The sequence below is a fragment of the Salvelinus fontinalis genome, chromosome 15, assembly GCF_029448725.1.
Source record: "Salvelinus fontinalis isolate EN_2023a chromosome 15, ASM2944872v1, whole genome shotgun sequence".
Classification (NCBI taxonomy): Eukaryota; Metazoa; Chordata; class Actinopteri; order Salmoniformes; family Salmonidae; genus Salvelinus; species Salvelinus fontinalis.
Genome location: NC_074679.1, coordinates 27,179,898 through 27,193,149, shown reverse-complemented (window position 1 = coordinate 27,193,149; position 13,252 = coordinate 27,179,898).

Sequence of the window (13,252 nt, the reverse complement as noted above, 5' to 3'; positions counted from 1 at the left end):
AAGTTGTGTGAGTTGGGAAAGGGTTTTCAGTTTTGACCGTGCTGTTTTTTTTCTCTCCTTTTTTGTTAATATTCTCTTGCTCTTAGTCCTTTTTTAGTTTACCCCAGGTGGGCTTGGACATGAAATGACTAGGACGGCGGGCAGCTTGGAATGCCCCTGGGCATCTTACGGGTGTCAGGTTGTCAAAGGGCTCGGTAGTCGGGGGAGAGGGGAGGGTGGCGTTCATGGGAGGTTTTTTCAAGTACAAACCAACCAAGAAGAAGGCGTATGATCTTTTTGTAACGCAGAAATTGGCTGAATTCATTATTATTATTTTCCTCTTTTTCCTCATATTTTTTTTATGGGTTGGGGGGGACATGAAATACAGTCAGGGTCCACATTTGTCATGTATTTTATTATTTCTTCTTTTCTCCTCTCAGTCCAGGACGCGAGGCCCTTCATTTTTCACATGAGTGGTTTTCTTATCTTTGTGGGCCCTCTCCACTGGCCTACGAGTGACTCAAAGGCAATAAAACACAAAACATTCTGTAAAACACGGGCGACTCACGCTGTGGAGGCCCTGCAATGCCTCTCTGGGAAATTATGATAATAACTCAGCGGCAGTCGGAGTGGCCAGGGCGCTGGGGAGGCCGGGGGGCAGGGGATAGGGTTCACTGAGGCCTTGTGGACAGGGACAGTTCAAGGTGAGGGACTCGGCTGCGCGGTGCGGTGGCACCCCCTATAAACCCTCTCCATCACGCAGAACGCTGGCTGCAGACGTGTGAACCTGTAGCACAACCTGTTTGTCTTGAAGCTGCTGGTGATAAAGAAGGGGCTGATGGAAGGGAGAGTGGTAGTGTGGGCCAGGCCCCATGGCAGTGGTGAGGTCAGGTGGAGAGCTTTTCATCTCCAGCAGTAAAAAAAACACCTGAGTCAACAGACTGAAACAATTTGCCCTCAAATGGGCAAAAACATCTACTTTGGTTGTTGTACTTTTGATCTTGGAACTTCATATTATTCACCATACCTCATGCTTCATGTGTTATATCCAATTCAGTCCACAGCCAGAGTCAGTCAGAGTCACCTGTCAGTAACCTCTATTTCATTATGTTAGTGAATGATAAAAAGTGATTTGTCAGAATATCTGGATCTACAGATATGTGAAACTGCTGTGCTATGGACTGTAGTGTAGTGGACATGTCTTTGGTTAGTGAGGGGGAGGATGTGGTTGTGTTACCTCAGCACAGACGGTGTCTAAGTGAAGAGGAGTGAGGACAGGAAGAGAGAATGCAGAGTGTGCGCTCCACCACTGAGGTGCTGACAGGGGGGAGAGAGAGGAGCTGAGATCACACCTGCTGCAGCACAGCACCTCCCCAGCAGGGCTCCACTGGAGGCCCAGGCTTCTTCTGCCATCTGTGACGGAGGTTAGTTAGGCCAGTCCCAGCCCCAGCCTCCTTGCCTGCCTGTGGAAGAGGGAGAGGAGAGCTGGAGACTCCATCTGCTGAGTGCCTGTGGTGGTCTCATAGGCTTGCCGGTGGGAGAGGGGCACCAGGCCTCAGTGGTTCATCCGTGGGGGTCTCACAGTGGCAGACCACACCAAGCTGCACCCCACGTCACACACCAGCTGGCCAGGAAGTTTCCTTTTACCTTGTATACAGAGACTAATGACCACCACACACACATAGACATCCTCAGTCCACACACAGCACCAGGTAAAGGATGAAGGAGGAGAGGATAGTGGTGGGTGGGAGAGAGAGTTGTGGGGAATTCTTTAGTTCAAAGTTAAGAGAGACACACATGCCTAAAAGCAGAGTTGGGTAGGTTACTTTCTGTTTGTAATCCATTACAGTTACTAGTTACCTGTCCAAAATTGTAATCAGTAACATAAAGGATCCATCAGATGCATTTGGCATGTCATCATAGTGTTCTCTTACTTGTGGTTAGATTTGCTCAGGTGGAACATACCTAAACGTGCGCCTTTTTTCAATGCTGAACTGAATATCATTGAGACAACAGTACGGTGTCATAATGTATTTTTTCGCAAACATCCTTTCTGAATTTAAAAGTAAACCAAGAAATAATCATCTAGTTTTTCAAAAGTATCTGTAATCTGATTACGATATTTTAGCTGGTAATGTAACTGACTACAGTTAGATTTTCTGTAATCAGATTACATGTAACTGCTTACGTGTAATCAGTTACTCCCCAACCCTGTATAAGAGTCAAATGGTTACAGCAAAGAAAGTCTCCTATGATGAGGACTGTGCTCTGCTGTATGATTTGGACACAGTGAAAAGCAAGTGACAGTAATCATCATGTTAAGGTATGCGAGGGACATCTGAACATGCACAGCCACCCAGCAACACCTTGTTGAGGGCTACTGTACTGTCAGTCACTGTACGTACAATCCAGAGGTTACTTCACAGAGCCCTCTGAGAGCCCACTGGGCATGCTCAAATCCACAGTACTGGCAGAAGCCATATGAGCCCAATAACCAGGCTCAGAATGACAGTGGGAGACCACTGAGTCCACTTTGTAGGCTAGGGGTTCTGAGTCCACTACATCACAGAGTTAGGTGGTTCCCTGTAAGTCCATCACTTCATAGACCTCCTGCCTGCTCCTCATGCCCCTGGAGCTCCACCCAGTAGACCCCACAGAGCCTATGAAGTGCAGTGATTCATTTCTGTTCCATGTTCATAGTAGTTCATCTTGAGGCCTGTACAGAACACAACTCTCTGTGAACATAGCACATGATCACTGTGTGGAAACACCTGTGTGAAAACCGTATTGTTTTCCTTGGCACCGGACATCTTTCCACTATCTACTTCATCATAGTCCACTTAATTAATTAGGCTGTTATACCCTTGTGCTGAGATCTGAGGCTCACATACAGATTTCTGCTGGGAGTTTGTGGAATGTTGTATGAATGAATGGACAGTTTCAAGAGTCCTCTTGTATCCCATCCGTCCTCTTCATTCGAGATCTTGTTGTCTAAGTCAGCTGCTAGTGTTGTCTGTCTACCAAGCATCCATTTCTCAGGGTTTCTCTTCTTTCAATCAAATGACTAATATTTTTAGCATCCAGTACTGGATCATTTCATATGCCTTGCTCTCTCATTTGACGTCTATACCCTACTGTCCGCAACAGATGCATTTATATACAGTATACAACAATATATATAAACAAATATATATAAGCAGGAGAGGAATGATGTGACATTCAGCGTTATTCCCTTGTGCCACGCAGAAAGAGCTAACAGGTCATGCGGTGACACTGAGCGATTGGCAGCACCCGCTTGTCCACTGGAGTGACTTAGCTTCATCTACAAACTCGCAATAAATATCTGGCCGTCATTTATTTTAATTCACTCCTTTCTTGTCCAGACGGAATGGATTCTTAACCTTGTAGGACAAGGACACCCGCATGCTGCATGCCTTCGCCGCTAAATGATTCTTCATTCTTCTGGGTAATAAAAAAAGGAGTCCTGCAGTGTAGCTCAAACTGTCAGCTCCAATGAAAAGCTTGCCTGAAAATGTTGTCACTGAACCCCTGGACAAGGAAAAGAGGGGAGGAGGGGGGGGGGGGGGGGGTTAGAGTGAGTGAGTGAGAGAGAGAGAGAGGGGGAGAGACGAGAGAGAGGGGAGAAAAGAGAGAGTGAAAAAGAGAGAGAGAGAGGGAGAAGAGAGAGAGACCTCCAGAGTGATTTATTTGCCAAATCAGGACACAATGAGTCGATTATGAGTCCTCTAATAAGAGAGAGTGTTTGGGAACCCACTAATTGGGTATGATTGAGTTGCAGTCTGGGAGCCTGTCGAAAAGGGAACCTGGTCGGCGGCTGTCATGCAATCATCAGCTAATCAGAGCTTTGAAATGAAAACGGTGTGTTTGGAGTAGAGGAGGGGATAATGGTAGGGCCAAGCAGGACATTGGGGTGTACTGAGGAGTGTGCAAGTGTGTGGTATTGTTTGTGTGTTTGTGTGTGTGTGTGTGTGTGTGTGTGTGTGTGTGTGTGTGTGTGTGTGTGTGTGTGTGTGTGTGTGTGTGTGTGTGTGTGTGTGTGTGTGTGTGTGTGTGTGTGTCAATATCCTGTTTACTGTGCATGTTGTGTTTGTTTGCATTGGGTGGGGGAGATGTGTAACCAGGGAGAAGAGACAGACTCAGTGTTGTGGCCTGTTAGTCCTGGCTGAGGTCTGTGCTGCTCCTGATGAGGAGGACAGTGAAGGACCTGTCAGGTAATCAGGCTATAGGACCATTTACGGCCACAGCCCTCCCTGGAACGTGTGTACAGTATGTCTTTGTTTAAAATGTTGACCTCTTCTCTAGTCTAGCATGATTTTTATTCAAATATATAGAATGTTAAAATATAGCTTTTTTTAAATATAGAGTTTTGGAATTAACAACTTTGAATTCTGTGATAGGCCTTCCTGAGATTCAAACTTACTATAGGCAATATGCTTACACTAGTATACCCCATCCTATCTTTTACAATACTCCTCCAAGTTTGTGAGACATGCAATACTGAAATGTCAGTATATAAGCCTCATCAAATTAGGTTTTACTCTTATTGACAGGCTGAAATGTATGTTGCAGTCATATTGTTGTTCCACAAACAACAATGTGATTTATAGGGGAAATTATACTTGGTATATGTTCTTGATTTATGTTTTTTATTTTATTGAATGCTTCCGAAGCTTCTGTGTATGGAAATGTATTCATTTGTGTAGTAATGTATGAATTAATGTAGAATGTGTAAATAATCCGATTTTTTTAAGACATTTTTGAATCCTCCTTGTATTTGTATTGATCAGCAGGGGGCAGTGTTTATCTGCAATGCCGAGAGGATCACACTACGCAGTGTAGCCTACTGTGGTTCATACAACGCGGGGGCAGGTTAAATATGCGTATTTGTGGCTTCAGGCGTTGAATGCAGTTTAATTGTTTAGTTGTAACAGTATTTCGTTTTTTGACGTAAATTGGCTGATTAGGACGTAATAAAGTCTAATCACATAATTACAGGTTAGATTGGGGTTTTCTTTATAAAATGACAGGGTAATCCTGCAACTTTATTTCAAATAATAATTGCAGCAGTCTCGATAAGCCTATGGCTCTTATATGCTTCATTCATATTTAAATTAATAGGTCTACTGCTATATTATTGTAATTCTATAATTTGCATGACTAAAATTATTTTAAAAATGTAAGCATAAACTGCACACATGTACTTATGTTCAGTAGCCTTTGTTCAAAATGTCATATTGTGTGATTAGCTATAATATTTCAACAAAAGGAAAAATGTTGACCGTTTAGCCTGAGTGACCAGTTAGGCTACTTTCTGTTGTTTTTTTTGACGGGTGCTTAATTTGAAAGGTGATATATTTACATGCGAGGAAATCCATGCATGGACCTTGCCGGTATAGCCAGCCCTGTTTTGTAGTGACAGGTGGATTGTATATGGCCACCAGCTACTGTAGATGACCTGTAAAACTGATGCGATATAGAAAACTAAAGGCCCAGTGAGACCGATTACAATTTTACAATGATTGTTTTATTTTCAAAAACCAAAACAACGGTGTTATTCTTAGAATCACGTGGAAATGAATCCATGAAAACGTTATTTAAAAATACAAGTGTATAGTCATATGGGGGTTAAACAAATACAATCAATGTATATATTTTTTCTTATATTATTGAATTAAAAACAATGTTCCATTTCAAAGATGGTGAAAGGAAGAACGGTGTCGATGCCTGGCGTCATCTGATCATTTCGCCTAAACCAGTGTTTATTGATGCGTTGTACAGTCATTTGATTACTTTGGGATGCTTTCACATCAAAGTGGATTCTGTAGATCTAATACATGTAATCCAATGAATAAGAAGTATTCCATAAATACCAACAACAACCGTCACACCTTTTCTGAACAAGGAATAGGGTTAGAGGCCTAGATATAAAAACAGAAACAAGATGTTTATCATTCTAGGGCAATATTCAAAATAAAATCTAAATCATACATTTCTAAACATCGAAACTAATAATCGAAATGCTCACTTGAGTTCATTTGAATTCATTTGAATATGTGAGATGATTATCCTTTGAAAATGACCAAAAATGTAGACTTTCATTAGGTGTGCATTTGAATAAGTGGCATAATGAAGGTTGTGTACAGGACACCAGGTGCGAATCTTTCTTTCAGACTGTTTGAGTGTGAACTTGTACATGTTGCATTTCTTTATTTGTTCAAATTGATTATCCAACTGTTCGATCATTTCCAGCCACTCTGATACATCTCTCACATCTGCCTGCTTACCAAAAAACAACCATACTGTGTGCTCCAATGTCTAAGTGTCTCTTGTCTAAGTGTACATGCGCCTTACATCTTAAGATTGCCTCACTATAACATTTTGAAGTAGGTTTAGGCATAAATGGGATTAATTCCCCAAAAATGTCCTTTGCTCTTCCTCCCATAATTTAATTTGCAGGGTCCACAGGATGAATAGCCAAGCAGGCAGTGATGTGGAACCAGGAGGACGGACCTTGCCGGGCGTCCCTGCGCCACAGCACCACAGCCTTATGTTACCTTGATAATATCACCTCTGCCCACAGCCCACCATACAGGACATAGCCAGGGAATCCAATTATCCTACCTCAAATGTGTGGGAATCTCTTACCTTTTTTTATGGTCTGGCTGGCTCCAACATTCCACTGTACCTGTGAAAGCTACAAGGCAGGTTGGAGGGACTACTTTTCGAGCAGAGATTTTGTAGAGCTGGGGCAGTGTCCATATAACTCCAGAATGTCTGAATTTAGATTGGGAAACTGGAATGTTTTAGCTGCCATAAATTATTCCATGACTATTATATTGTATTGTGATGTAACCTACAAAAAATGTCAGGCTTTTCATAACCCAACCAACAATCTATTACTTTTTTGGCTGATTGGGAAAGACCAAGATAGTGTCAAGGTGAATATTTTACTTGAGTTAAATCTATATGTTAGGGCCTCCTGAGTGGTGCTGCAGTCTAAGGCACTGCATCGCAGTGCTTGAGTCGTTGATACAGACCCGGGTTCGATCCCAGACTGTGTCACAGCCGGCCGTGACCGGGACACCCATGAGGCGGCGCACAATTGGCCCAGCGTCGTCCGGGTTAGGGGAGGGTTTGGACGGCCAGGATTTCCTTGTCCCACCACGCTCTAGCGACTCCTTGTGGCGGGCCGGGGCGCCTGCAAGCCGACTTCGGTCACCAGCTGGACGGTGTTTCCTCCGACACATTGGTGCGGCTGCCTTCCGGGTTAAGCGAGCAGTGTGTCAAGAAGCAGTGTGGCTTGGCAGCGTTGTGTTTCGGAGGACGCATGGCTCTCGACCTTCGCCTCTTCCGAGTCTGTAGGGGAGTTGCAGCGATGGGATAACACTGTAACTACCAATTGGATATCAGAAAAAAGGGGTGAAAGCTGTATTATTTTTTATAAATCTATACGTTAGACAGTTGACATCCCTTGCCAATGCTATGTTTTCAATGAGTTTTCATGGAAGCAGTGGTTTATACCTCTATGGTAAATGACAAAATGCTGAATGTCTTGTTTGTCTCAAAGAGCCTATAATAAGAGAGAAAGGTGAAGGACACACAAACACAAACCAGAGTTTAAACCAGAGTTTAAACCAGAGTTTAAACCAGCACTCAGTTTTGGCTGGAAGTCAGGCAGGTCTTTTTGACGGCTGAATGGGCGCAGGCCCCCAACCTGCCCGACCCTCAACTGGGTTTGATTTAATTAAAAGGAAGAGGGCGCATCAATTTCAGCATCGTTGCAGGGAGATGACAGTACACAAATTGAAAGTAAGCAGCTCGGTAGGGCCGGGAGGGGGCCAGTTCATCATTAACATGGAACACAATTCTTTGTGCAATGTAACAAGATTATAAACATTATCATTCCACCCCCAGACATAAAGTCCCTGTCACAGCCTGGGAGAGAGGAGAGGAGAGATGGGGGATCCCAAGTAGGCACTTGGGACAAGTATTCCGATATATATTTGAATAGGATATGGGGGAAATCTGCCGAACGCTTTTCTTGACTTGTAAATATTGTCTAGTTGAGGAATTGAGACAGTGGTGGTCAGTGCCGTTTATGATGAGGGAAGACATTTTTTTTCATGAGCATGGCCTTATTTATATTAAAGCATGTTGGATGACAGTCATTCATATTAAATTCACCCAGTTCAATGTAACATTGATGGGTTTAGGCTACTACATGATACTAACATTTTCCCTATACCATCATGCGGTTGCTACAACCTAGACTATGAATTAAAGTTTACAACGTAGGTGCACACAGGTCGAAAGAAAAATGTGAGATGACAGACAGTGACACATTGACAGACAGTGACACATTCAATACCGGCTTGCACACTATTGCCTGCATCTAGCTTATCTAGGGTGTAATTATTAGTCCAACAGTTGCAAACAAGAGTTTCTATTGGACAATTTCAGGTATTGTTATCCCTGTTTCATTTGCTTCCGTTTAAAGTGGAAGTGGAAAGTCTGAAATCGATGCTCTGTTCTTCTTCCTGCCTATAAATGGGCACGAGACCTATTAGTATACATGCACGTCATACACCTTCCCCTGGGTGTCAAGATGCTGTGAGAGAAGAAATTAGGTGATTATCTTGGTCTGAGATGGAACACATCATCTTGGAATGACGTGTCCCCCATTTTCGGTACTCTGAAGAGCGCGAGGTGGACAGTGGGATTGCCTTTTGTTTAGCTGCCGTTATAGGCGACTATTATCTCCGGCTATGATTTTATTTGATACATGTCACCATATCATCGTAAAGTATGTTTTTTCAATATCGTTTCATCAGATTATTGAACATTTTTCGGGAGTTTTGCCGTGTTCCGTTCTCTTCCGTTTGTTGACATGGAGAGATTCGAGCCACTTGGCTAGCGCGCTTGCTAAATGAAGAGGGAAAGTTGCCGTTCTAAATCCAAACAACGATTGTTCTGGACAAAGGACACCTTGTCCAACATTCTGATGGAAGATCAGCAAAAGTAAGAAACATTTTATGATGCTATTTCATATATCTGTCGTAGTCGTCGGCGCCCAAGTGTTTCTGGCTATTGTGGTAAGCTAATATAACGCTACATTTTTTCCCGCTGTAAAACACTTAATAAATCGGAAATATTGGCTGGAATCACAAGATGCCTGTCTTTCATTTGCTGTACACTATGTATTTTTCAGAAATGTTTTATGATGAGTAATTAGGTATTTGACGTTGGTGCCTGTAATTATTATGGCTGCTTCGGTGCAATTTCTGATTATAGCTGCAATGTAAACTATGATTTATACCTGAAATATGCACATTTTTCTAACAAAACATATGCTATACAATAAATATGTTATCAGACTGTCATCTGATGAAGTTGTTTCTTGGTTAGTGGCTATTTATATCTTTATTTGGTCGAATTTGTGATAGCTACTGATGGAGTAAAAAAGTGGTGGAGTAAAAAAAGTGGTGTCTTTTGCTAACGTGGTTAGCTAATAGATTTACATATTGTGTCTTCCCTGTAAAACATTTAAAAAATCGGACATGTTGGCTGGATTCACAAGATGTGTACCTTTCATATGCTGTATTGGACTTGTTAATGTGTGAAAGTTAAGTATTTAAAAAAAATATCTTTTGAATTTCGCGCCCTGCACTTGAAGTGGCTGTTGTCATAAGTGTACCGACGCCGGGCTGCAGCCATAAGAAGTTAAGAAACGTTGTTCAACAGAATTGGCAAAATGAATACACCCCTGATCACGCATAAACACGGTTCAATTTCATAGCAGCCACGTTGTATTCCTTCTCGCCTCTATGCACTCTCCTCTCACCTTTTCCCTTTGCCTGTGGACTTCAATGAACAACACATCAACTGTATGTGTTATGAGGAGCAGGTGAACCCAAGAGCAGACTCAGACGAGGAGACTGGGATAAGGTAACTAAGGTATTTATTGAAAAAACGTTAAGAAGAGTGCAGGCCAGGGAAAGCGTGGGCGGGTTGCAGGGAGCCCGGTGCTGAGGCTGAGGCTGGAGCGAGAGGAGTTGGGGCTGGGTAAGCAGGTCCGGAGAGGAATCCAAGGAAGCAGTAGAGTGGGGGGTCCAGAACAGGGTAGCAGGACTGACAAGACGTGGGACTGGAGACTGGGACCAGAGTCAGAGCGGACAGAACTGTAGCGGAGAGGAAAACAGCGTGAGGCAAGGGAAAACAGGCACAACACAAACATGGGATCTATGCAGGAACAAACAGCTAAAAACGCAGACTGACTGAGCAGAGGTTACGATCTGGCAGCGTGGAAGTGGCAGAGCTGAGTATTTGTAGAGTTCTTGATTATGGAACAGGTTGCAGCTGATGGGGATCTGCTCTGCCTCCAGCATACCTGTCTCCTCCCACACAATCACACACACAAAGAGGGGAGAGCACTGGGGGAGTGACGGCAGGTTAGGGAGACACAGGATGAGCAGTAGAGTGCGTAGCAGGCGTAGATGTAACAGTAGCCCCCTCCTCTAAGGGCACCGCCTGGCACCCGACCAGGGTTATCTGGGTGTGCAGTATAGAAGGCACGTAAGAGGGAGTGGTGCAGATTGATGGCGGGGAACGCAGCAGCACTCCTCAGGCTAGTATCCTTCCCAGTCCACCAGGTACTTCCAGTTGTGACCCCGACGGTGCACGTCCAGAAACTTCCGGACTGTATCGGCAGGATAGTCATCAATGAGCCGAGGGGGTGGAGGAGTTGCTGCAGGAGGAGACAGGACTGGAACTGACAGGTTTGATCAAGGATACATGGAAGGTAGGGTGGATCTTGAGAGGCTGGGAGTTTCAGGTGCACAGCAGAGGGGTTAATGACACAATCAATTTCAAAGGGACAAATTAATCGGGGGGAAAGTTTCTTAGAAGCCACCTTCAATGGCAGGTCCTTCGATGAGAGCCATACGTTTTGGCCTGGAGTGTAGACTGGAGCTGAGGCACGGCGACGGTTGGCTTGGGTCCTGGTGGAGGCACAAAGAAGGGCAGCCCGGGCCTTTCTCCAGATGCGATGACAACAGCGCATATGGTCATGGACTGACGGAACCGCCACCTCGACCTCTTGGGCGGGGAACAAGGGACGTTGATAACCCAGAGCACTCTCAAAGGGTGACATACCTGACGAGGCATTGGTGAGGGTGTTGTGGGCGTATTCAGCCCAGGGTAGCTGAGCGCTCCAGGAGGAAGGGTTAGCCGAAGTCACACAGTGTAGGGCAGTCTCCATCTCCTGGTTGGCCCGTTCGGTCTGGCCGTTGTTCTGGGGGTGATATCTAGATGAAAGACTGACATTGATACCCAGTGCTGAACAGAAGGATCTACATACCTGAGATGTAAACTGGGGCCCCTGTCGGAAACGATGTCGGTAGGAATGCCATACAGACGAAACACATGGGACACCAGCAGGTCCGCAGTCTCCCTGGAGGACGGAAGCTTGAAGAGGGGAATGAAGTGAGCCGCTTTGGAAAATCTGTCAATCATGGTGAGGATGACTGAGTTACCGTTAGATGGGAGAAGGCCATTGACGAAGTACAGAGCTCTGGGTATGGGAAGAGTGCGAAGCAGGCTGGAAGTGGGTTTAGTAGAGGTCTTATTCCGGGCACAAATCGAGCAGGCTGAGACAAACTCCCGGACATCTCTCTCCATGGTGGACCACTTAAAGTGCTGACGCAGGAAGACGAGGGTCCGGTTCGATCTCCCATGAGACGGCAGCAACGATGCATGTGGATGTCACAATGGTATCTGCCTCGGAACCAGTGTTGTCAGTGGTGAACTGGCAGGAGAGGGTGTCAGGCTTGGTATTTATAGAACCAGGGCGATAAGTGAGTGTGAAGTTGAATCTCCCTAAGAACAATGCCCACCTGGCTTGCCGGGAGTTCAGACGTTTGGAGGTCTGGATGAAGCACAGGTTTTTATGGTCAGTCCATACGATGAAGGGGATTACAGAGCGCTCCAGCCAGTGACACCATTCCTCAAGAGCTAGCTTCACTGCCAGGAGTTCCCGAATACCGATGTCAAAATTTCTCTGCAGGTGAGAGCTTACGGGAAAAGAATGCACATGGGTGGAGCTTCTGATCAGAGGGGGAACGTTGAGACAGAACAGCACCTACCCCGGTGTCGGAGGCATCAACCTCCACGATGAACTGGAGTTCTGGGTCTGGCTGGGTGAGGATCGGAGCGTAAGTGAAGCGGCGCTTGAGTTCCTGGAAAGCTGCCTCTGCCTCAGGGGTCCAATGGAACGGAGTGGAGGTGAGCGTGGTGAGAGGTGCTGCCAGACGACTGTAGATGCAGATGAAACGTCTGTAAAAATGTGCAAACCCCAGGAAACGCTGTAGCTGCTTCAGATTTGAGGGAGCAGGCCACTCTGAGACTGCCCTTACCTTAGTGGGATCTATAACCATCCCTGTGCAATAATATAACCTAGGAAAGACACAGAGAAAGCATGGAACTCACATTTTTCAGCTTTTACAAAACACTTATTCTCCAACAGCCGTTGGAGAACTTGGCGAACATGTTGCTGGTGAGCCTCAGAGTCCTTAGAAAAAATCTGAATTTAGACAAAAACTAAGCATCCAATCACATCCCTCAGTACATAATTGAGTAGGCTCTGGAAAACAGCAGGGGCGTTAGTGAGACCAAAAGGCATGACCAAATACTCAAATTGTCCAAGTGGTGTTTTGAATGTCAATTTTCCTCTTGTCCCCCTCTCTGATGCGAACAAGGTGGTAGGCATTCTGGAGGTCGAGTTTGGTGAACATCATGGCACCATGGAGGGGGGCAAAAGCAGAACTGATGAGTGGCAAGGGATACTTGTTCTTCACAGTGATGTTATTCAGCCAACGGAAGTCTATGCACGGCCTCAGTGACCCATCCTTTTTCTTTACAAAGAAAAATCCAACACCTACAGGAGAGGAAGAACGCCTGATATGTCCTGCAGCCAGGGAATCCTGGATATACCCCTCCATGGCTTCCTACTCGGAGCAAGAGAGGTATACAACCGGCTACAGGGGAGAGGAGCTCCAGGCTGGAGGTCAATGGCGCAGTCGTACGGCCGATGAGGCGGCCGCGACAGGGCATGGTGCTTGCTGAACACAGGAGCTAGATCGTGATACTCGAGAGGAACTGATGACAGGTCCGTGGGTTCTGGAATGGACTGGGGCACAGACAAGGCTGTAGCAAGGTCAGAACAAAGAAAAATCCAGCGCAATTTAAGTGACAAATT